The sequence below is a fragment of the Trichomycterus rosablanca genome, chromosome 27 (genome assembly GCF_030014385.1).
Source record: "Trichomycterus rosablanca isolate fTriRos1 chromosome 27, fTriRos1.hap1, whole genome shotgun sequence".
In the NCBI taxonomy this organism is placed as follows: domain Eukaryota; kingdom Metazoa; phylum Chordata; class Actinopteri; order Siluriformes; family Trichomycteridae; genus Trichomycterus; species Trichomycterus rosablanca.
In genome coordinates, this window is record NC_086014.1 from 1,724,983 (window position 1) to 1,751,702 (window position 26,720).

General features: G+C 43.9%; 1 long non-coding RNA gene across 7 annotated transcripts in view; it reads left to right on the forward strand.

Moving 5' to 3' along the window:
• LOC134304109 (uncharacterized) overlaps positions 1-26,720 on the forward strand; it is a 226,961-nt gene that overhangs the window by 15,054 nt on the left and 185,187 nt on the right. For 6 of the 7 annotated variants that reach the window (XR_010007748.1, XR_010007756.1, XR_010007754.1 and 3 more), the window contains one exon: positions 24,586-24,691. This is a non-coding gene — a long non-coding RNA (uncharacterized LOC134304109). Of the gene's footprint in view, positions 1-22,285; positions 22,432-24,585; positions 24,692-26,720 lie in introns of those variants that run through there. The other variant, XR_010007751.1, reaches the window with a different exon arrangement.

A 26,720-nucleotide genomic window follows, 5' to 3' on the forward strand; every position in this document is an offset into this window, starting at 1 on the left:
CCAGCCCATGAGGTGTCCAGGCCATGAGGTGTCTAGCCCATGAGGTGTCTAACCCATGATGTTTCCAGGCCATGAGGTGTCCAGCCCATGAGGTGTCTAGCCCATGAGGTGTCCAGGCCATGAGGTGTCCAGACCATGAGGTGTCCAGGCCATGAGGTGTCCAGCCCATGAGGTGTCTAACCCATGATGTTTCCAGGCCATGAGGTGTCCAGCCCATGAGGTGTCTAGCCCATGAGGTGTCCAGGCCATGAGGTGTCCAGGCCATGAGGTGTCCAGACCATAGAGGTGTCCAGGCCATGAGGTGTCTAACCCATGAGGTGTCCAGGCCATGAGGTGTCCAGGCCATGAGGTGTCTAGCCCATGAGGTGTCCAGGCCATGAGGTGTCCATACCATGAGGTGTCCAGCCCATGAGGTGTTCAGCCCATGAGGTGTCCAGGCCGTGAGGTGTCCAGGCCATGAGGTGTTCAGCCCATGAGGTGTCCAGGCCATGAGGTGTCCAGACCATGAGGTGTTCAGCCCATGAGGTGTCCAGGCCATGAGGTGTCCAGACCATGAGGTGTCCAGCCCATGAGGTGTCCAGCCCATGAGGTGTCTAACCCATGATGTTTCCAGGCCATGAGGTGTCCAGCCCATGAGGTGTCAAGCCCATGCGGTGTCCAGGCCATGAGGTGTCCAGCCCATGAGGTGTCTAACCCATGATGTTTCCAGGCCATGAGGTGTCCAGACCATGAGGTGTCTAACCCATGATGTTTCCAGGCCATGAGGTGTCCAGCCCATGAGGTGTCTAACCCATGATGTTTCCAGGCCATGAGGTGTCCAGACCATGAGGTGTCCAGCCCATGAGGTGTCTAGCCCATGAGGTGTCCAGACCATGAGGTGTGCAGCCCATGAGGTGTTCAGCCCATGAGGTGACCAGTCCATGGTGTCCAGGCCATGAGGTGTCCCATGAACATCTCCTATCTGAGCTGGAGATCACTTGAGTTACGATCAGCCTTTTAGCTGCTTCTCTATTTTTGTGGATGCTTCTTTTAGGCCAAGTCCTTGTTGTGTCCCGTGAAGTAACAGAGGTAAACCGGCGACAGGGTCATGGGCGGCCAAGGCTCATTGATGCACGTGCTACTGTAGCTCAAACTGCTGAAGAAGTTCATGCTGGTTCTGGAAGAAAGGTGTCAGAATACACAGAGCATCACTGCTTGTTGCGTATGTGGCAGCATAGCTGCAGACCAGTCATAAGGTGGTCATAATGTTATGCCTAATGGGTGTATAGTTATATAGTTGTACTGTATATAGCTGTAACATCTCATACGCATACTTACATCTTTTAAGCATCTATAGCCATTTTACTGCTTGTTGTTCTATTTATATTATTTATATTTTATATTTTATATTTATACTATTATTATTAAAGATACTTATGAATAAGGTTGACATGTCCCCATTGTACTAGGAAAACACAGTAATAAATGTGCAGATGTTTATTTATAAATAGGAAGGAATCACTGTGGTAAAGTTGGGATTGTTTTTTTTGTTGTTACTGAAATTAGTTTTGGGTGATTTTAGAATGTAAATACGTCTGTGTGTGTGTGTGTGTGTGTGTGTGTGTGTGTGTGTGTGTGTGTGTGTGTGTGTGTGTGTGTGTGTCTGTGTCTGTGTGTGTGTGTGTGTGTGTGTGTGTGTGTGTGTGTGTGTGTGTGTGTGTGTGTGAAATGGAATTAGACCCGACTACAATCCTGTTCTTTATGTTGATAGGAAGTTGAGTTTTATATTTAGTGCCTCTTTGCAAGTGCTGCCGGATGTTTGTGTGAACCTGAGAGAGTGACGCCTCCTGTTTGGAGGAGCCGGGCGAGTCTGGCTTGTTAGAGTTAGCTCACCTGGAGGCAATTAGCCAGGCTTGAAATACCCTGCTGTGTGTGTGAGCTTTATTTGGCTTCGCTCTGGGTAGCACTGCATGCCTTACCTGTCGTTACCGCAGTTCTGCTGGTTCTGAAGTGCGCTTGTATTTGCACCGTGCTCTCAGTTTTTTTTATCACGCTCATCACAACGGAATACACCCGAACGTCTGCACAGTCGAAAAGAAGTGTTGGAGAAGCTGGTTCAGTTAGGAGAAAGTGAGTAAGGGAATGTAGAAGACTTGTGGTCCAACATACACTGATCAGCCATAACATTAAAACCACCTCCTTGTTTCTACAATTACTGACTGTAGTCCATCTGTTTCTCTGCATGCTTTGTTAGCCCCCTTTCATGCTGTTCTTGAAAGGGACCACCACAGGACCACCACAGAGCAGGTATTATTTAGGTGGTGAGATCATTCTCAGTACTGCAGTGACACTGACATGGTGCTGGTGTGTTAGTGTGTGTTGTGCTGGTATGAGTGGAGTTTTTAAACACCTCACTGTCACTGCTGGACTGAGAATAATCCACCAAGCAAAAATATCCAGCCAACAGCGCCCCGTGGGCAGCGTCCTGTGACCACTGATGAAGGTCTAGAAGATGACCGACTCAAACAGCAGCAATAGATGAGCGATCGTCTCTGACTTTACATCTACAAGGTGGACCGACTAGGTAGGAGTGTCTCATAGAGTGGACAGTGAGTGGACATGGCGTGTAAAAACATCAGCACAACACACACTAACACTCCACCACCATGTCAGTGTCACTGCAGTGCTGAGAATGATCCACCACCTAAATAAAAAAGCATGTAGAGAAACAGATGGACTACAGTCAGTAATTGTAGAACTACAAAGTGCTTCTATATGGTGAGTGGAGCTGATAATATCTTCATCACAATATCAGCCTTTATCAACTAGTTTGTTTATTCAAATCTCATGCTTTCCCATTTGCACCATTTGAAAACAGCCTCTCGGCTCTAATAAGTAGGCGGTACAGGTGCGATTCGCTCAGTGACAGTGAAGCGCTGATGCCAGGCGGGGGCACGAGACCCAAATAGCATTCACACATCGCTAGGATTTGCAGCAAGCTCATCACCTTTGAGAAACATTCAGTGAACAGTGCTGATAAAGTGCTTCAAACACGATTACCTGCACTGTACAACATTACATGCTGCTCCTGTTCAATTAATAGTGGTTCTTCTATGACCCATTCAGCATCCCAGAGACTTGAATCCGATATTCGGAATAATGCAGAGTGAGGACGTTGCTCCGTGCTTCCAATTGATCTCAGATTAAGCAGGATTTAATAAATGTGCAGACTAATTTAATTCAAAATAATGGATTAGAATCTAGCCAGATCAAGACTACCTGTTCTGCTAGTGATAAAAGCCGGGAATCCTAGCTGGCTTTTAAAAAGCTCTGCAGCGTAGAGATGGTTTGTAAAGGCATATACAACATGTAATTTTTATTTTAAAGATATTACCCCAAGATAATCCTGGGAGAACAGCGGTTACTCTTCTTCTTACACCCCTCTGAACTTTATTCCAATACCTGCTTTAATTCCAAGACTTTAATTAAATGTGCAATGCCTGGAAAGTAGTAATGATATATCCATCGCTCAAGTGAATATATTGAGCGGAATACTGTGGTTAAAATATAATTAAAGACGCCACACTCACTCTGTGCAGTACTGAAGAAGTTCAGGCTTTGTAATTAATGAATTCAGTTTATCAGTTGCGCATTATCATATCAGGATTACAAAAAATGCTCAGGTGGCACAGTGGTATAATGGCTAGTCCACCATCGCTGAGTTCTGAGCTGTGCTATTGACCAACCGGGCACCTGCACCACACACGACTGGCTGTGTGTCTGTAGGGAGGAGAATTAATGGTCGAGCTGGGATTTCTAACCTCTGCTGGACGTTTAAGGCGCCTGCACAAAATGTGGCTTGTATCCGGATGACTGTAAGCAATACAAGTGGAAAGAAGCATTTGGTGGCCTCGTGGGTGTCGAAGGGGGTGCGTGAGGGTCACCTTCCTCGATCGGAGGTGGGGACGGCAGCAGCAGGAGCAAGTTTGCAACAGGGTACGACTAGAAAGAATAGAAACAGTTTATGAATTCGGTACAAAAGAAATAAAGCAGGTCATTGTTGGTTCATGCTGTTTGGTTTCAACTGTTATGTGAGGCACAAATTCCCAGAGTAAGACTCCAAAATCTTCTACAAAGTCTTTTGACCTTAAGTTTCACTTCAGCCCAAAGGTGTTCCATAAGGTTTTAGGTCAGAGCTCTGTGTTTTTCCTACACACCAAACTGCTTTGTGCACAGAGCCTTCCCTAAACTGTTGTCACAAAATTGAAAGTGTATTATTTATATTTTCTAATTGATTGTATAGCTTTGATAGTAATTGGTGTGGCTGCATACTCTTGGCCATCTAGTGTGTGTGTGTGTGTGTGTGTGTGGCGGCGGTTGAGGGAAATCTTAATGCTACAGCGTTCAGTTTACATTTAGGGAACCGGACATCTTCCTGATCGCGTCGCGCATGAAAAAGTCGTCACGCGGTGTCACATATTCAATTATAATATTCATCAAATTAATTTCAGCTCCATAAATCACTCAGCCCGCGAGCGAAGACCTTTAGGCTGCGGCCGGACCGATATCAGAGCGGATCCTATAAATAATCCCCTCCGCCGGTCATCGAGCTCTGCGGGCGGACACCGAAACCTTTCGGTTTCTGACCTCGTGGAGAAGAAGACACCTGGTCAGGCCAGAAATAGAGGTGCGAAGGTCCAGAAGATGAGAGCGATTGTCACAGGATGACAAGTGAGCACTCATTTATCTTCATTTGCCCTTCGTTCACCGGCCACTCGCTGCCTCTGCATATGGAGAGCCGGGTAATGGGACGACTCGAACGCCGGGTAATAAAGCGGGGCGTGACTGGAATTCTTAAATGCACATTTTCAGACTGTCACTTGAACTTGTGCTGAGGAGTTATTGGGGCGCGAATAGTGATGGGAACGTTTTTTTAATAAGATATTAGTGACAGTATGAAATAGGATTAGTTCAGCTACTGTGTCTGTGTATGAAAACTAGTGATTTTTTAAATTATTTTATTCCTTTTTTGGGGGGTAATAATTAGTAAGATGCCTGACAAACCAAAAGTCCTTTTTCTTTCGGGAAGTCCATCATTCTTTCATTTAACAAGACGACTCATTAAGTGTCATCCTGTGTGTATCATGGCTAATTACTACTGTAAAGAATTGTAAGGGGTTTGCACATCAGGCCCTATTTGTGGAGGGCCCCGTTCCGCTGGAAACACTCATCTTAGGGCAGGGGAGACCTCAGACCCCTCAGACCTAGGGTCTATCCGAAAACCTGATGAGCTGCCCTGCTGCCTTCTGCCTACCTGATCAGCTGCCTCAGTAGAGAGGATTCTAATAAGACGTCGAACTCATAATGCAGATTATTTAGACGCACTACTTAGACCTCAGGCCATTCAGACTAATAGGCTGTGGAGGCACAACCCGCCAGCACACCAGCTAACGTCTCCCTACGTGTACCGATGAGCCTTGTGCACCGTTATACAAATTAAACATCAAGTCGTGCCGCGCCGAATGCCGGGATTGCCCTCAGCGCTGAGGAGGCGTCGGGCGCTCGCTCGTCATTCGGTCAGATCATCACTCAGAATTAAGGCGCCTCAGTAGGAGCATTTTAAGGAATCTAAGAATTTAGACACGCCCTCTTCTCAGGAGCGTAGGATGACCTGAAATGTGTCTGTGTAGAGAGATCAGTAGGTTTTCAGACAGACCCGTAGTCTGTTATGTCTGTAGACGCCCACTAGAACAGTCAGCTGTCGAAACGTGCAAATTTATACTTAAAGCTTCAGCCTCCGTATTTTTTCAGACTTAAATATCTGGCATGTGTTTGTTTCATATGAAGAAAATATGACGTCCACACACGTTACATCAGCTAGAGAAACATTAGCCGTGTGTGTGTTCTTTAACCATATGGTGAAGGCCAAGAGGCATGGACATATTTGGCTCACTTCAAGCAGTCGAGCCAAACTGTGTGTGCACGTGTGTGTGTGCAAGTGTGTGTGTGTGTGTGTACATGCTTTGCCAGCCAAAATTCAAAATGGTAATATCTGATCCATGCGGGAGCTGGAAATGGATCTCATTGCGGTGATTCAGACTGGGTTAATCGTGTGGCAGGAGGCCGGATCCAAGCCCGGTCTCGCTTTGTAAGCCTGAATTAAAAGAGTAGAGGGCCTCCCTCGGTTTGCTGCTTTGGCTGTAAACAGCACAGTTAAATGTTATGTTCCTCATTATGCCGTAAGTGGGTTAGCATATTCATTTGCCACTGAAGTAGGTTATACCTAGAAGCGTCTTCGCCGCTGATTAGCATGCCATCGACAAGCGGTTCCTGCCCACGCCGGCCTCTCGACGATTCGCGTGTGCCTTAGATAATGAAAATTAAAGCTAAAAATCACCGCGCGCTTTGGCTTGCTCTCCGGAGAGTTGAGCGCTAATTGTACTAAAAAAACGGACTTAATCACGACGCTCGCTTCGTAAGAGTCCTCCGCGTCAAAGTTGATGCAGAATAAGGAAATAGTATTAGGACTAATTAGGGCTGAGCAGAATAAATGATGCGAGTGCAGCTCTCCAGGGTAAATGATAAAAAAGAAACAATCTGGTGGTTTGGTCCTGGAAGATATAAATCCGAATGCACAGTCAGCATCCAGATCAACAGTAAATGTTGCATTGATGGTTACGTGGGACATCGAGAGCTCACAAGTTCGAATCTCGGCTCTGCTAACAGCCAGCCGGGCACCTACACAGACAATGATTGGCTCTTCCGAAGGACAGAGAGCGATTCCATAGGGTTCCTCATAACGTAATGATTGCTCAGTGAGACGGGGGGTAATGGAGATCAGTGCATGACTTTCCATGCACGATATGGATCCCCATAAGAACCTGATTTGGTCGGTACTTCACATGAGACAGAGCAGCCTTGTGTTTTAATTACAGGTGCAGCAGTAGAGGCGAAATACAATCTGGTAATTGGAAATGACTGGATTGGACGTAACAAATAAATAAATAAATAAAAAGTAGGTTTCTGGGCAAATCTATCATCATCAAGACTTCATTCTAGGGATGCAATGTTAGGGATGCAAATATAAAACACACCACAACGTTTTATATCAACATTTAATATTTACTCTGTTTAATAAACTACAGTGTTTCAGCTTTCAGAATATAGATTTAATATAGACGCCAGCTGCAAACAGATCAATTCTGCCAGCTAAACAATAATAAAGATACAGTGGGTATATTAAAGCTCTTTCTGATAACATTAGTGTCGCTAGAGTTCGACCTTTATACGAGACTTGATGCAAAATATCCACATCATCTCGTCACCCAATAAGGAACTCCAATTGTTTACATTATTATATAATAACCGAACACTTTTCCACCCATGCACTCTGCACAGACGCCTCTATCCACCAATCAGGGTCCTTACACAGCGTTTGAAGACCACACCCACATATTCCAGTCATCCCTCCCTGCAGGCACTGCCGATTATGCCCGCTAGATGGCGCCCAGCCGACCGGTGGCAACGCCGAGTTTCGAACCGAGGAGTTCAGAATCTCGGCGCTGGTGTGCTAGTGGAATATCCCGCTGCACCACCTGGGCTCAGTCATAACTTTTTGTGTAAATCCTATTTATTGATCCTATTTGTTCCTCTCAAGGAGTTTTTTCTTGCCACCGTCACCCTCGGCTTGCTCAACAGGGGTGTTTGGTCTGTCGGTTTTGGATTCTGTGAAGCTGCTTTTAGACAGTGTCCATGGTAAAAAGCACTATATACAGATATATGTGACTTGACCTCGTCAAGTATTTCTGTAATTCTGTAAAACGGTCAAGTCAGATTTATAGAACCCAGGGCCGACAGACCAAAAACCCCTTTGATAAGCCAAGGGCGACAGTGGCAAATAAAAACTCCCTTCAATGACAGCAGGGTGGCCTGAAGAATAATCTGAATGACCTTAACCAGTCTGACTGGGTAAAAGTCCTGATGACCTGCTGTATTAGTGCCAGCGTTTAATGCTTTATTAATGCTAACCAGACGTGTGTCCGGACACTTTGCGGAGTCGACAGACCCGTCAGAGTCGTGTGTAATTATCCCGTTTACGAGGAGAAAGACACTGACGCTCAGAACAGATGTGAAGTCTCACTCGACTGAGCCGAGACCGTCCGAGTCCCGGAGCATGTTATGACATCATTATTTAGTAAGGACTCTCCCGGGAGGGAAGATTTGTCCTTCATCAGGAGGCTAACGAGAGCCGTAAGATCAAACCGCCTCCATCTGAGGAACGTTCTATTCATCCTTGGTGGGCAATCGATTTCGCTTTTCAGACTTATCCGACTTTGAGCTGGCTTCATATCCTAAATGGAAACGATGATCATTAATACGGAGTCGCCCTGAAGTCCCACGTTTGTGGCTATAACAAACGTATTTTACCGTTTTAGGGAGGAAAATCACAGTAAACATTTAGATCTAATGTTTACTGATGCGCTTGTCTGTTTTAAGTGTTAAGTTTGAAGAAACGGGGGGGTGGGGGTGGGGTGGTGGTGACAAAGGCATGGAAGGCATGGCATGTTGTTAACATTTGATGACTGGCGCGGTGGGATATTCCGCTAGCACACCAGCGCCGAGATTCTGAAGCTGGACACCATCTAGCGGGCATAATCGGCAGTGCCTGCAGCAGACACTAACTGGCTACCATGTCCGCTAGGGTGGGATGACCGGACTATGTGGGTGGGGTCTTCAAACGCTATGTAAGGACCCTGATCAGGAGATAGAGAGGCGCCCGTGCAGAAGCACAGGGGAATAAGAATCCTCAAATGCAATCAGGGATCCCCCAGCAGCGGAGAACTACGCTACATTGGGAGAAAATGCATAAATAAAATAAATAAAAAATAAATCTGATGATGTGTTGAGACTGTTTGCACGTTAGGAAAGATGTATTTCTTCAGAGTTGTTTTCAAATATATAATGTATTTGGTTGGAAGGGTAAAAGGGTTCGTATTGTGGGTGTTTTTTGTTGGCGTGTGTGTATCGGTGAGTGTGTTTATCCTAAATCATCTCATATTTATAAGCGATGTGTGTATTCTCCAATAATAAATGTAGCCCCTGAACAGATAAGAAGTCAAACTGGTTGTTGCAGTCCAAGTTATACGTGTTCAGTCAACAAATCTCTCGATCAATTTCTGTAGACGAGCGAGTGTTTATTTAATCCCCTGATGCAGGGTGGACGTGTGGGTCATTTGTGTGATTCTGATTGGTTTTGGGATTGTCTCAAACCCTGATTAGGATAAAGTGATGACTGAAGATGAATAAATATGATGCTGGTGTTAGGTTTGTGTTAGCTCTGCTGAGAGCTTGTGTAAGGTTTACGCAAACACACTGTAAGCTGTAACGCTGCATTGTTGCCTCTGGTTAAAGTAACTAATAAATTCAGCAAGATGCTGGTTTTAGTCCTGCAGTTAGTCCTGAGTAAATCTCTCTGTAACTCTGGAGTGCTGTCAGTATGATTATTATTATTATTCATCCCGTTCTTCGGGCCCGACGTGTTTTCGGGTGATTCATTTCATTTAAGTGACGCTCGGAATCTCTCACGTAACTACGACAGACAAACGAAAACAACACGGGTAACCACAGGGATTTAAAAGTGTGTCATGTACCAAAACTGACACAAACCGAACAGCTTTAGTTTGATAGAATCAGAGGTGAGACGTGCGCTGAGGGATGGAAGGTGTACCAGCGCCGACTATTAATAATGCGCTTGTTCTGGGGGCGGTTTCATTTTACAGAGGTTCGATAAATCCGCATCGGCCTCATCGGATCTGGTTGCGCGGCGCGATCACTCACTTTTTGCTACCGACTGTGTCCCGGCCTTACCTGGGTAGTGTTACTGTAGTTTAATGTGTTGTCCGGCACTCTGAGCTGTGCTGAGGACCTTGTGTTGGTCAGGAAGGCTCGTCGAGGATGTAATGCGTGTCTTTACCCAGACATTTTACGGACTCGAGCACTCCGGGTCTGTCTGTAATCCTTTATTACGTCATGTACATACACTCCTGAGAAGAGGGCGTGTCTAAATGCTTAGATTCCTTAAATGCTCCTACTGAGGTGCCTTAACTCTTAAGTGATCTGACTGAATAACAAGGGAGCGTCCGATCCTCGTGCACAAGTGTCGTTTATTTGTGAATTCGAGCTCGCCGTCTAAGTAGTGCGTCGAAATAATCTGCCTTATGAGTTCAGTGTCCTATTAGAATCCTCTCTACTGAGGCAGCTGATCAGGTAGGCAGTAGGCAGCAAGGCAGCTCAGCAGGTTTACAGACAGCCGGTGAAAAACAGAAATGGTTGATGATTGCTGGCTGTGAGGATTGTCTACGCGCTTTGTAGAATTAGTGGTAATAATATGAACAAACACTTTCCGTGTGATGTGACACGCCGTGCAGGTCTGTGCTCTCCGAGCGTCATTAATTTAGCGTGTTTTCAGCGGTAGATTGGAAATCGTGTCACGCCGGTTACCTCGCACACGCGTGTTTATTATGCAGATGCTGAACAAACTTGGGAGTGCCGGTGCTCAGCACAGGGATCATGACATTTAGAGAAAAAATACAGCTGCAAAACAACTTCCTCCTCCTGCTCGCTGAGTGTGTACGTGTGTTTGCGCGTGAAACAGTTGAGCCATGCCGAGTGGCACCGCAGACACCGGTAGTTTGTTAGGAACAACATAATAAGTGCCTTTTTTTTTTTGCCTGGGTCAAAACAACAAGTTTCCAGTGACAGGAATTTATTAAAAACATTTCAGCTATTATTGAGTTTGCTGTAACTGTCAAGCTTGTTTACTAAAACTAATGTAAATAATAAATAATATAATAACTTGCTATATATAACTTGATGTTTGATTCATTCCATTTCATTTCTCAACCATTCAGTGTCACAACGGGTTCCATACCATTAGGAAACCCTAGGTACGGGACTGAAATACCCTGGACCGAACGCTAATGTATTTCTGGACTTTGACTAATCCCCCTTCCTTCTGACAGAGCCAATTGTGACTGTGTAGCTTCACATTCACATGAGAAGCGACGTAACCGCTTTTGCGCCGGCTGTGCCGTTGTTTCCTATATAGTTGGAAGCTGGGGTCGTAGCGCAGGGTCAACCATTGTACGTGCCTTACATGCTTGGGACCTTTGAGGGTTAAAGCCCTTGCTCAAGGGCCCAACAGTGGCAGTATTTGTACCCATAACCTATAAATGGTAGGCTGCCACTGGCCATGTAGTTACTGCTTATTCTGCAATTTACTCTTGACGTTCTAGATCATTCTGTACCATTGCTTTATCCTGGTCAGGGATTGCCTGATTGAGCTTTGACCCAGTTTGCTGACCTTTTCAAAGCTCCTCCAGTGAGACGAACTGTTTGATACGAGGCAGTAAAAGCGACTCAGGCCGTACGAACAAAGCTTAACGTGAACAATCTGTACGAGCTTTACGATGTAAACCGAAATAACACCTCTATCTACCTATCTACCTATCTATCTATCTATCTATCTATCTATCTATCTATCTATCTATCTATCTATCTATCTATCTAAACTTAATGTGACTTACTGTAGTAAAACAGTGAGTGAGGAATGTGATTAGTGGAGGAACTTATGAGCAGTAATAATGAAGAGAAGTTTAGTGCTCCTGTCTCCTTCTTTTACTACATTAAACCACGTTAAGCTTTATTTAGACTCTGGGAGAAGCTGATTCTGATTCTCACAGTTTATCAGAAGCTGGAGCTGTAACACAAGTTTAAAAGTGAAACAGGGAGGAAAATCCAGATAAACACAGATACACGTGGAGCTGTAGTAAACAGCAGTTTTGAGTCAATGCAAGACGACACGACATGTTGAAAGCGTCTGATGCCGAACATGTGCAGGTGTACCTGACTGACTGAAAAATAACTTCATCTGAAATTAATTTCCCTTCCCCCCGGAGTTGGACGCTTTTCAAAGTACCAGATGACGGGGTGTCTGAGAGGCAGCTGGTTGCCCCAAAAGACTTTCTTCTTTGTGTTGGAGATGAGCGCACCTGTTAAAAAAAAATCAAGCCTCCATCTGTAATCTCGGCTCCGAGTCGCTCACGTCCTCCTCCGGCTTGTTGGCTTGAGATCCGCTGCTAAGTGTGTAAACGGGCCTGTTTTAAATGTATTATTATTATTATTCTTATATATGAATGCCCTTGGTTTTGGAATAGTATATCCATTAAACTCTGCTCAGGGATCTATATACTTTCGGTCGTATCGTGTACTGTATTTAATCGAAAGCATTTGCAGGGCTGCTACAAAAAAAGCTTTGATGATGAGCTATAATTTAATTGTTTCGGTCTTTTATGCCCTGGTGAATAACGTTTTTATTGGCTCACACTGTTAGGTTTGAGAGGGAGCATTTCTAATTATAATGAAGGCTCTGATTCATCAGCCAATAATTGTGGTGTTATTCCTTGATTAAAAAAAAAAAACAATCCCTACTGTTCTGTCATTGGCTAATAAATGCTTAAAAGTGTTTTCTGAGGCACAAAAGCACATAACTCAGAGAGGAGCGTACCAATGGAGTCGATATTAGTTGAAAATCCTCTTAAGAATTTTAGGCCGACTATTAATCAGTCATTTTTCTTCACCTGAGGTCCCGGGTTAAATAAATCACGCTTTACTGGCTCCATATCTGTACCATTTACACATAACCACATAACAACATAACCGTGCATGTCTGCGGTGATGCAGGTTTATTCAGGGTGTCCAGAGGTCCTCAAAAAGTCCCCATTGATTTACATGTCTTAAATTTAAAGTCGGTTCTTATCTGGTGTCAGATTAGTGAGCAGAACCGGTTCAGCATTCAGAATGCAGATTTGATTCTCTGTAGAGAACTGATCATTACGAGTGCTTACTAAACATGCTAATCAGATTAACAAAGGAGGTTTTGTACCTTTATAATGGGACTGATCAGCCATAACATTAAAACCAGCACACTGTCCATGTTATCAGCTCCACTTACCATATAGAAGCACTTTGTAGTTCTACAATTACTGACTGTAGTCCATCTGTTTCTCTGCATGCTTTGTTACCCCCCTTTCACCCTGTTCTTCTATGGACAGAGCAGGTATTATTTGGGTGCTGGATCATTCTCAGCACTACAGTGACACTGACATGGTGGTGGTGTGTTAGTGTGTGTTGTGCTGGTATGAGTGGATCAGACACAGCAGCGCTGCTGGAGTTTTTAAACACCTCACTGTCACTGCAGGACTGAGAATAGTCCACCAACCAAATATATCCAGCCAACAGCGCCCCGTGGGCAGCGTCCTGTGACCACTGATGAAGGTCTAGAAGATGACCGACTCAAACAGCAGCGATAGATGAGCGATCGTCTCTGACTTTACATCTACAAGGTGGACCAACTAGGTAGGAGTGTCTAATAGAGTGAACAGTGAGTGGACACGGTGTTTAAAAACTCCAGCACAACACACACTAACACACCAGCACCATGTCAGTGTCACTGCAGTGCTGAGAATGATCCACCACCTAAATAATACCTTCTCTGTGGGGGTCCTGTGTGGGTCCTGACCATTAAGGAACAACATAAAAGGAGATAACAAAGCATGCAGAGAAACAGATGGACTACAGTCAGTAATTGTAGAACTACAAAGTGCTTCTATATGGTAAGTGGAGCTGATAACATGGACAGTGAGTGTAGAAACAAGGAGGTGGTTTTAATGTTATGGTTGATCAGTGTATATATATATAAACCTCACTAAATCAGGGCCTTGTTTTCACCCCCTGGACTGGATTTTTACCATCTTTGTAGTGTTCTGGTCTTTAGTAACTTGTAGATTAAATGCTTACACACATCATAAAGAGAAAGAAACACCAAACCAGACAGTGAGCTCTGGTACACAGTTCTAACACACACAACCACGAGTAAATGCATCACACAGCTCCGAACCAAAAGCAGAACAAAGTGTACATCTGTCGTGTGTGTGTGTGTGTGTGTGTGTGTGTGTGTGTGTGTGTTCACACTGCTTTCATGATCAGAACGCGCTGTGGAAATAAGAACGTGCCCCCATTATTTTATCCCATTTCAGCATGTTTTGTTCGACTCGACCCTCAGTACCGAGAATACGAGACGCCTAATGCCAGCGGAACCCGACAGCTCTGGCGACGTGACAGAACAGCTCGGGGACGCTCCCTAATGACAAACACCAGAGCTGATTTGAATGGGAGAGAGATAAAATGAGCTGTTTTACTCTACGCTGATCCGCTGGCAGGGAATGGAAATGCAATGCATTACCACTCCCACTTCACTCTGCATTACACTTGCACTTTATCTTTTAATGCCAAAACCCTGCCAATTGTACCCGCCGCTCCCCGAAACACAGATGCCTTTCAAACTAACCACCTCTCTCAGACGCGCGCTTTCGTTTTCTGTCTTGCTCGGAGTGTCGTTTAAATTGTTTTGTAATTTAACACGTAATTACTGGGGTTTTTTTTTTGTAAATAAAACGTCCTAGTTGTGCGAGTGAGTGGCGTTCGGTTACCGGCAAAATCCTGATTCATTATGAACACGTCACGTTTGAGCTTAAAAATATGCAGGACCTAAATTACAGTCATATTTAAAAGTTTTACATTACCTACATATACACCGATGAGCCAAAACATTAGGTCCACCCACAGAAATGTGCATGGTAATGCTTATTTTATAGCAGTTGTGCATGCTCTGGTCAGGGACCTATTAAACGTTGGGCTGATGGTAGTTATGCAGCAGATATGATGAGCATATATACAGGATAAGGGCTTAATCGATGCGATAAATAGCAAGCAAGGCTCACAGGCAGCTTTGTTTGGGTACCCACTGACCGTACTTCACTACGACTCATTGATGAGGGTCATTTCATACGGTACGAACTTATAGAAGAGCTTCAGTAGCTAAAAATGCATTATATTGGTAATGTAGGGGAACGGGTCACAACGCAGGGTGTCCGAGTGCCCATGCCAACTCTTGTCCGTCGTCTAAAGCACCTTCACGGGGCACGCAGGTATCTGAGCAATCCTGTTATGCCCATAATCATGTGGAAACCTGGGCACTTGTCTATTGTTTACCCCCTCGAGATGTTTTGTATGTCGGTCTACTTCAGGACGTAAAGAAGTTGGCTTCAGATGCCGTAGTCCATGTCTCGGTTGGTCTGAGCTCTTTTGACAACATCAGTGGCTCAGTGGTACATCAAGCTTGTTGTGAGGTGTTCACATGTGTTGAGATTTCCATTGGCAGTGGTGCCACTTGTGCCAGAACCCCGTGTCCAGGACCACCTACACTGTGTTGAACATGTTGAATATTCTTGTTGACAAACTTGTTTATTTATCTGTCCAAAACGAAGCTTTAGTTAAGGCTGCTCATGTATTCTGATATTTTTAGTTACATCTAGCTTAGCATCTATTTTCCTTTTAGGAATGGCTTTGAGTGGAAGTGTAACTTGTACCTGGGTGTCAGTGAATGCTGCGTTAGATGTGGCGCCACCCTTAAACTATGGATACCATACATGAATATACCCCAGTTAGGTTGTCGAACCATTGCCGGCACCCACGCCTACCTTTGAATTTCCTTGGTATATATATATATATATATGTATATATATTGTAATTTGGAACAGCAAGTCCACTTCTTTGCATATTTTTGGCAGATGGGGGAATAAAAACCACATAAACATGTGCAAAAGGCTGCACTGAACCCAGAACATCAGAACCACAGATACTGTCTGGTGTCTGGCACTGAACACAGATCAGATATTTTGTCAGATCTGGCTACATCTAAAAACATATATATACATATTTTTAGTACATTTAAGAGCCTCAGAGATCTCAGGATCGAGTCAGTGAGTCATTTTATGCTCGTCTCCATGCATGCCGCCCCGTCGTCTGTTCCCCACAGCCTCCGGATTCATTTTCACACAGAGTAGGTGATTTCATGCCGCTCCGCCCGGAAAAGATGTGCCCCGAGTGGAAATCGGAACAGTTTTGTTGCTCAAAACCCCCAAGGTTTTCAAAATAACACTTTCTCAGGATAGAAGATGGATCCACTGTTCTCTTAGTGGCAATTTCAGTGGACTTCATCGGTCTTGAGAGATTATTCACAGGTGAGAGGAACTGGCTGGTTTTTTAAAGAGGATGGTCTACGTTTAGAAATTAAGGTGGTAATATACACATATACAATGGATTCAGATTCAGAAAGACTTTGTAGTTCTACAATTACTGACTGTAGTCCATCTGTTTCTCTGCATGCTTTGTTACCCCCTTTCATGTTGTTCCTTAATGGTCAGGACCCCCCACAGGACCAGCACAGAGCAGGTATTATTTAGGTGGTGGATCATTCTCAGCACTGCAGTGACACTGACATGGTGCTGGTGTGTTAGTGTGTGTTGTGCTGGAGTTTTTAAACACCGTGTCCACTCACTGTCCACTCTATTAGACACTCCTACCTAGTCGGTCCACCTTGTAGATGTAAAGTCAGAGACGATCGCTCATCTGTTGCTGCAGTTTGAGTCGGTCATCTTCTAGACCTTCATCAGTGGTCACAGGACGCTGCCCAGTCCAGCAGTGATGCGCTGCTGTGTCTGATCCGCTCATACCAGCACAACACACACTAACACACCACCACCATGTCAGTGTCACTGCAGTGGCACTAAATAATAAATAAATACCTGCTCTGTGGTGATGAAAGGGGGTAACAAAGCATGCAGAGAAACAGATGGGCTACAGTCAGTAATTGTAGAACTACAAAGTGCTCCTATATGGTAAGTGGAGCTGATAACATGGACAGTGAGTGTAGAAATGAGGTGGTTTTAAGAAACAGAAATACAAGCTCCTAAAAGATGAGTTCATTACTGTTTGGTGATAAACGTCTGCGTTTCTCTGAAGTGATTTATATTTGACGTTAAGGACGTCTTGGCTTTGCTGACCTTTGTGCAGTACAGTCGGCGGCCCCCTGACCGCTCGGAACGTACACCTAATGATCGACGCCGTGGCATTTTTCTATCGGCAGAATGTCACTTCCGGCTTATTCGATGACAGATAAAGCAATGTGATGGAAGTCTCCTTTTACTCCGCCGTGAACAGCACTGGTGGAGAAATTCCCTTAGGAAATATGTCCAGCTCCAGAAAAAAAAAAGAGGAGTATTTAATATTTCCATCACCCGCGGCGTGTTGACTGCGGTCCTGTTTGCCCTCTCAGGATGAATTCATCATTAAGACGTATCGGGGCTCCCTGAGGAGCGTCCGCGCGCTGATTACCCCCGCTGCATTTGATAAATTGAGCCTAATGACTGATTAATTAATTGTGCGATCATCAGGTGTAGAGGGAAAAAAATAAAAAAAATAAAAATCAGGATCGTTCCCGGGGACGCCAGATGGATGGAGTATAGAGTGTAGAGCGGTGATTCCTGGTAGCTTTGGTTTTAATGCGGGTTCTAAGGTCACAAACCTTAATTGAGCCATAATTCAATAATAATACAACAATACAATATAACAATATAACAATACAATAAGGAGCAACGAGGCACCAGATAACATGAATGCTTGCAGCACTAAAATAAAGGTCCTCCTTGCACACAGTTGCACCGTGTCGTTTGGTTGGGGGGTGGGACTTTGCTTTAATTATGCATTTTGGATCCAAGCGATGGAAACAGAATTAATACGATCCTTAAGAACCAATACGGACCCAGTAGCCTTACATTACTGACCACTAGATCCATGTATCACGCACTGTATGACCAGATATCTGTGATAACCGTATTATGAGCTTGGTTGACATAAAATCCCAAAACCACGGGCATTCGTACAAAGTTGGCGCTTCCTGTTTGGCGTCTGTGGATCTCTAATGTTTAACTAGAAGGCCTGGCTGGCAGTAGATGTTCCGATTCATCTCAGAGGTTGTCATTGCTGATTAGGTCATTGATTAGGCACTGTTCAGTTCTCTGAAGTTTCTTCACACTAAACTTATCCAATCATGTTTTTATGCCAAGGTGGAACAGAAAAGAGCCTTCCCCAAACTGTTCAAACAATATAGGAGCATATTTATCTAATACGATTGGTTTTATTTACCTGTTGGCAATGATTGGGGTTAGTACATGCTTTTGATCACGTAAGTACATCCGAGTGTTCATAATTACTGTGTCACTGGTCACCGGTCCCCGGTCCCTTGACCTCGGGTGGTCGTGGGGGCGCTGGGCTGACACGTTCAACAGTCCTCTCCATTTTTGGCGGTCATGTGCTATCTCCTGGGTGTCCGCAGAGCTCCTCTGGGTCCATTCTGAGATGTCGTCGGCCCACTGCTTTCTTCCGGATCCTTGGATGGTTCCTTGCGGAATGACTTTGGCAAGGCCATTGCTTCTTGTGACAAGGCCATACTATTTTAGTTTCCTCTTTTTAACTACTGTGAGGAGGTCTTCGTATCGTCCGATGGCTTGCCTGATGGTGCGTGTGTGATGCGGTCTTTATAGGAGACGCCAAGGATGGTTCTGTAGCATCTCATCTCGACTGCTTGGATCCATCGCTGTAGTTCTTAAGGTCCAGGACTCAGAGGCGTACAGAAAGATGGAGATGACCAGGGTTTGACTTTGAGGCTGATGCTCTTGTCTCTCCATATTGGTCTGAGCTTTATATTACTGTGTAATATAATTAATTTAGAAATAAATCCGAACACCAGATAATATAGACAGTTTTTGCCTTGTTTTTTTTTCTCTCGCTCCTATTCCTGACTACAGTTTGATGAAAAGCCCTGGCTCTCTCTGGCTAGACTAAAAATCCTTTCCTGCAAAGAAAACTCCTCTGTAAGACCACAAAGCATGTGAGGAACATAGGAACTGCAGTAAGCCGGAGCAGAAGAAGCATCCTTCCTCGCGGAGGACAGAGCAATAAATGATGTGTGCCCGAGCCCCGGCTCACCGGGGTACCTAATTGTGACCTCGCCGCTCTCGTTGGCACATGTTGAACAGCCACCGGGAAAATCCACCCTACCCTCCCGGGATCTCGGAGTGATCAAAGTGGGAGCAGCCTGGCACGGCAGGCGCCATAATGAGACAAGAAAAGATGCGAGATGCGAGACCCGAGATCGTCAGCCAGGACCCGCTGTCTGCGTTCAGGTTAGGAGAGATTCCTAATTACGCCGGCGCCGACGCCTCGAGGCTTTGACCTTGCCGCGATTATTAAAAACGTCTGCCACGGTTTAGGACTCGACACGTCGAGGAGCCACGGGGGTCAGCGAGGGGAAGGGATGAGAAGCCTGGCAGCGGAGATAGATTGATTTAATATTAAAGATTTATTAGTAACGAGAGGCCCCGGGACAAAGCAGATCTTCTGGAGGAATTTGGAGTTAAAAAGTGAGCTAGTCTTGCCTTTCTTCCCCCCGACGGCAAGAATTAGTGGCTTTAAAACGTTCCTACGATGCAAATATACATCAGGATCGTCATGAAGTGTCAAATTCATAACCAGAGCAGAAGACCTCGCAACCGAAAAACCAATTCCTACCGGAATGAAGAGCGAGACGAACGCTTCCGTGAAGGCAGGAAAAACACTCTAATTGCACCTTTACCTCCGTAAGCGGCAGGTAACGGGGCGATCCATCATTAGCGCAAAAAAAGTCATTTCGCGTGGCACGGGAGCAGCTGCGTGATGATTCGGATATATCTCGGCAAACAGCCGCCGTACACGTGTGTTCATTCCGCCAAGCTGGAAATGAAAGGCTGTCACGAGCGCGCTGAGCGATGGCGTTTCTCCTAATGCCTGAATCTCATGCTCAATAGACCCGACAAAAATTGGCCCATTACTTTAAACGCACACCTCTTCGCTTTGCCATCTGATGGGCTGATTTACATGCATATGAAACGCCTGTTTGACATCCACGACATGAGCTAAAGCGACTCGCACACTCTCTTTCAGCAACTTGGAAGAGCCAACTGGTAAATCTGATAAATTTCTCCATTTCCTCGTGTGTGTGCGCCGACGGGAAGGCACTCCATCACCACGAAATGCCCGTGCCAAACCACCGTGAGCGCTCCCCACCGCGGGAATGGCACTAATAATGTTTTGAAGTATGTTTGGTTTGGTGAAATGGTTCCATATATCAGCGTGATGGCAAAGCGATGGGGAAGTTTCCCGACTCGATGGCTTGTTTAAAGAAGTTTTATGGTAAACATTATCTACAGACAGGCCAGCGCGCGGAGAAACGAATGGCCTCTGTCAGAGACGACTGTCTTAATTGTTCATAATCTTTTTTTTTTTTCTACTCGGCGGTCTGGGTCGAGAGCCTCGGTCATCAATCCGCCGGAAAATACGGCCGCCGAGTTCTAAATCAGGCCGACGTGCAGAAAACTCCATCAGACTCGTTAGCACCGGGCTGCCAGGTTCATAACTCGCCCAACCTCAAGCTTCTATTATACATCTGAGCTTTATTTACTACATGCTTCCCACTTTGTGGCAACAGTTTAGGGAAGGCTCTCTCCTGTTTTAGCATGTGGATGAATGAGAACAAAAATTTCCACAGACACACTCCAGATTTTTGTGGAAAGCCTTTCCAGAAGGGCGAAGGTGGTTTTAGCAGTGAATAATGGGAAGGACGCCACATTACTGCCCTTGGTTTTGGAATGGAATAAACAACAAGCATATATTCACCTGTCCAAATACTTCTGGTCATGTAGTGTACTTCCTTCAAATGGTTGTATATATTCACACATATATTCAGATCAGAATTTGTGTAAAACAGCCATTGTGGGGTGAGTAATTCAATAATAATAATAATAATGATGATAATAATAAAATACTACTACTACTACTAATAATAATAATAAATTATAGCAATAATAATAATGATAATAAAATAAGAATATTAATAATAATAATAATACTAATATTAAAAATTATAGCAATAATAATATTATTATTATTAATAATAATACTAATATTAAAAATTATAGCAATAATAATATTAATAAGGATAATAATAATTATAATAAATTAAAGCAATAATAATAATAATAAATTATATTAATAATAATAATAATGATAATAACACTAATAATAATAATAATAATAAATTATAGCAATAGTAATAATGATGATAATAATAAAATAATAATATGAATAATAATAATAATAATAAAAATAATAATAATTATTATTATTGTTATTGCTACAATTTATTATTATTAGTAGTAGTAGTATTAGTATTATTGAATGTAGTAGTATTTATTATTATTACTATTATTATTATTATATGATAAAATAAAAGAAAATACCACTACCACTAATAAAACCAATAGTGCTAATAATAATAAACCTAATCAAAAGGGGGCACACTGGCATGACTGGCAGGTTTTTGCAGTTTTTTCCTACCCCCCAGTATGCCAGTAGGTGAACTGGATTGCTTATAAAGTTCTGTAATTAATTAGCACCTTGTTTGGGGTGTATTTTTTACCTCAGATTGACCTGATTGTTTCATGATTGTGAGTCTGGCCAAAATAAAGCAGTCAGGATCTAAGTACCAGTTGCAAATGAACATGATTGACAACTGACCGATCAATCGATTTGACTGGAGTGTTTATAATTAGAAGAGAACAAATGTATCATTTATCAAAAATGTCCAAAATAAAGATAGACTAGGAGGGCTGTAAGTCATAACCCCAAGGCCAACGTGGTTCCATGTTTCTTCTGCCTGAAATACCCCTGTTCCTTCAGCATCACCTCTTTATTAGCTCTTTATTGGTGCGGCGGATAAAACGCACCGCCGGCGTTAATGACGGCGCTGGGAGAATCTGCTTATGTGTTTAAATGATCTGAGTCTGGCGCTCCGGGACAGTTGCTTAGAGCCGTGTTTTATTTCCCAGCCTCTTTTAGGATCGTGGCTTTGCATCTTATTTTGCGGCGGAGCTCGGGGATAAGCCTCTGGCTTCAGGTTCATAATTGACTGATGGAGACTGATAGAGTTTTGGGAGATTATTGGGTGGAATGAGCGGTGTTGGGACTTGCTGGGTTGAAGAATGAACAATAGTGCGTGCCGAACTCAGGCGGGTGTTTCCCTCTTATTAATGCTTATTCTTAAATTGTAATTAAGGTCCGTAGCAGGGGTCAGAACTCATTAGCATCGATTTAGAATACAGGTAGAGGTCTGGACGGGGTTTATTTACTATGGCAATATTTGCTGACAAGATTGTGTCTCAAACCACATACAACATACTACATATTAAATATTACAATTTTAACAGCACTAATGGTTGATTCATTTGTCATGTATTTAGTATAAAGTAAACATGCGTCTCTCCGCACTGAGACTCGAGGATGTGGTGGGTGGATTCATACATGTCGGAGGAACCGTATCGTAGCCTGTGCCCTTCAACTCGACCATCGCTGGTGTCATGCAGCAGGCAGAAGTTACCAGAAACCCCAGAGAATCCAGTATGTGCATCATATTAGTACCTGCTGCTGTGTGATGGATAGACAGACAGACAGATAGTCTGACAGACAGACAGACAGACAGACAGACAGACAGACAGACAGATAGATAGATAGATAGATAGATAGATAGATAGATAGATAGATAGATAGACAGACAGACAGACAGACAGACAGACAGGTAGATAGATAGATAGATAGATAGATAGATAGATAGATAGATAGATAGATAGATAGATAGACAGGTACACAGACAGACAGACAGACAGACAGACAGTTAGATAGATAGATAGATAGATAGATAGATAGACAGACAGACAGACAGACATATAGGTAGATAGATAGACAGGTACACAGACAGACAGACAGACAGACAGACATATAGGTAGATAGATAGACAGGTACACAGACAGACAGGTAGATAGATAGATAGATAGATAGATAGATAGATAGACAGACAGACAGACAGACAGACAGACAGACAGACAGACAGACAGACAGATGGATAGATAGGCAGGTAGATAGACAGATGGATAGATAGACAGGTAGACAGACAGACAGATAGACATATAGGTAGATAGATAGACAGGTACACAGACAGACAGACAGACAGACAGACAGATGTACACAGTGGACACTTAGCACGAGTGTTCAGGTTTTAAATCACATGACTTTGCTAAATGCAATGATTTCCATTTACTTTTTCCTGTTTTACACCCATAGGGAAATTATACCACATTAAATTAAGGCAAACAGGACAAACTATGTGGTGCTTTATAATTTGGAACCAGTTAATGATGTTTCTCTGTTGTGTGCTGTGATGTTTTCTATGTGAAAAAACCCCACAGATGCTAAAAGCCGGGTCACCAGGGTACCAACTAGCAGCATAAAATAAAGAGAGAAAGAAAAGTGTGCGGGTTCAAACAGGAGATGTAATAACTTTAGGCTGGCGTCGCGCTCTGCTTTCTGCTGGAATTCTCTACGCTCGCTCGCTCGCCCTCGTATCACGTCCTCCCGCTCCGATTAATGACTCATAAATTCCACCAAATTAATGAAATTAATGCCGTCTCTCGCCTCCGAGTATGTAAAACCACTCGAACGCTGATGAATCGCACACGGACCGGTGTTGCACCACAGAAAAATGATGAAGCCCTGAGTTTAATTCATTCATCTGGCACGCAACCGGGTGCTTTATGAGAGCCGAACTGGGTTCAGGATCTGCGGAGCGGCTCTGGCCAGGAGCTAAATAGAAGCGGAAATTCATTAGCGGAGCCGAAATCCTCGGTTATAACGAGGCTGCGATTAGATTCATTTAAATGATGATGCGCCGTCACGCCTCGTACCTGCTACTTTAAAGCTGCTCTTGGTGGTTTTTTAATGCAGGATCATCGAGCTGTGAATAATGAAGCGGTTTAACTTGTGAAAAGTGAAGTTTCTGAAGTTTTGAAACTTTGATTTGGTTTGTTTAACTGACTTATGGACGGTTTTCTTTCTGGTTTCTCCAGATCCTGCTTCATCTAGCTCTAATTGCTCCATGTATTATTAATTCAGCTCATATAAAGTTCATTCAGCCTCGATTTTTTACCCTTAAGTTCGATTATAGAACCTACAATTAATGACCAAACGTGTGGTCACGTGACCCTGATCTACTTACATGTTCGGTTCCGTTATAAACCAACTTGCGGCCAAATTAGGCAGATTCGAATTATCAGAAGAGCATTTGTGAGATCAGGCCAGGCTTGCAGAGGAACGCCTGGCTTGCAGTCATAGTTCCGATTCATACCTAAAGTGTTCAGCAGGGTTGAGCAGGTCATTGAACTGGAAGATAAAAACGCCTGTCCCAAAGTGGTGGGTAGGACTGTCGCCTCACAGCAACAAGGTTCTGGGTTCAGTCTCCAGGTCCTTTCTGTGTGGAGTTTGCATGTTCTCCCCGTGTCTGTGTGGGTTCCTCCTACAGTGAGGTGAATTGTCCATCACTGTGTGACATTAAAAACTAGAACTGATGAATCTTGTGTACGCAGTAACTACCTGTCCTGTCATTAAATGTAACCAAAGTGTAAAACATGACGTTAAATCCTAATAAATAAATAAATATACGCCTTCAAGCAATTGGCGTTTGTAATTTTAAACGCACGTTTGCGTTTTCTTTACCCGCAGGAGCATCAAGAACTGAGGAAGAACTAAATCATTAGCGACCCCGATTTCATCCAGCTGATCAGAACTCCTACCAGCTGCTGACGAGTGTGAGGACTCTCACCAGCCGGTGAGTTTGTCTGCTTTTTTATGAGCTATTTTTGTGCTACTTGTGTTCTAGGATGCATTTAAACATAATAAATGAGTCGATTTGATTGAGGGTTCTTAAAACCAAGGATTCATGTGACCCGATGTGGGAGGATTTAATCCGCTCGTGATTCTAAATAAGTGTGAGTGATGAAGTAAAACTAATTCTGCATCCATCAGGTCTTCCATCAGTTTTATATTTCTGATCTGTGTACTGAGAGTAACGTAAAGCACCAGTTTAGATTTTAATGCCATGTTGCAGAGTGTGTTGGTATGAAACTGGCGTTGTCATCATTGTTTGTGGCATTGCTAGAATTCGAACGTGGGACTTGCGTATGATAGGGCGTTCAGTATTCGGATACCTGACTGTATACTGGTATGAGGAGGGATGTGAACCCCCCAGTCCTGCCTTACCTGTTAAAACAACCAGCATCCAGTCTTTCTGGCCATTCAGTCAATACTGGGGGTTCCTGGGAGTCTTTTCTAAAATCCATACACAAGTGTCTTGTCTTAGTATATCCCAGTATTTCTGGAAGATATAATTAAGCATGTCCACATAATTATGGTCATATAAGATATAAGACCCTCTTATAGTTATGCTGGTTAGAGTGTTATTTTCTTCAATCTATATTATTTTACTCACTCACTCACTTTCTTAACCGCTTATCCAATTAAGGTTGCGGGGGGGGGTTCTGAAGCCTATCCTAGCTTTTCAATGGGCGCAAGGCACACAGTAACATCGCAGGGCACACACACACACACATTCACCTATAGGGTAATTCAGTGTCTCCAATTAACCTGACTTTGTGTTTTAGTTTTTGGACTGTGGGAGGAAACCCACGCAGACACGGAGAGAACATGCAAACTCCGCACAGAACCCGGGACCTTCTTACTGTGAGGCGACAGCGCTACCCACCGAGCCACCGTGCAGTGTTGACATAGAAAGAGAAAGGGTCTAGTCATGAACCACATAGTTTCGGTCATATAAGACTAGCACGTCCATATAATTTTGGTCATATAAGATATAAGACCCTCCCTTAAGGTCGGTCCCCTTGTGAAGTTCTTAAAGCCCTCTCTTCTCCTGCTGTAAAATAAATGAATAAATATAAACTCTCGCCTTTGTTCTCCCCCGGCCGCAATGATTGACTTGATTTTCACCCTTTATCTTTTGCGCCGTGCCCAGGGAAATGTGAGCGAAATTTTAAGAGCCGCGCGAAAGCAGAGGGCGACGCTGCCGAGGCTTTCAGGACGCGCTTGGTATGCAAGACGTCTCGCGTGGCAGTCGGCGGGGTCTCGGCTGCAAATTTACTCGCGATTCTCTGAGTGGAAAATACCACGGACGCTCCGGATCGATCATAAACAAAGCAGAAGAAGGAGATCATTCTGTGCAGCCTAAATGTTTTTGGGATTGTGGAGATAATCGAAGTGCAGTCCAGCAGTTACACAAAACAGTCTGATCTGTATGTTTAGCGGAGTCGAGGTTTGTCTGGGCTCTCGGAGTTGCTCTACACCAAACTGACTGGAGCAGCCACAAACCTGTTTAATAAAACCTGAGCACAGTCCTTAGGAAGGATGTCCACATATTTTCGACCACATAGTTAGTATATTTAGTGCTATAAACATTATGACCTCGCTAACCTGTATTTAAACCACACCAGCATCATTTGCATCTAAATTATAAGCACAATTTTCGCATTTCCCGGCGACTTTCCAATCCGAATCCGTGCGCAATAATCACTCGAATATCATCGACCAATCTGTAAAGTAATGATTTGTCCAATTTTCTGCTCCTGTGTCATTCAGTACTAGACAAGGTGGTTCATTTAGGCCATGACAGCAGCCTTCAGACTGGATATATTACATTATCCAGTCCCATGTCTGCTGCAGATTCCAATTTTCAGCCTGTCCCCTCTAAATATCACTGACGGCCAGATACAAGCGCTGGCAGTGATGGAAAAGTCAGAAAGGTGGAAGCTCGGAGAAATATTAACTCGCTGTCGTCGTCGGAGCCG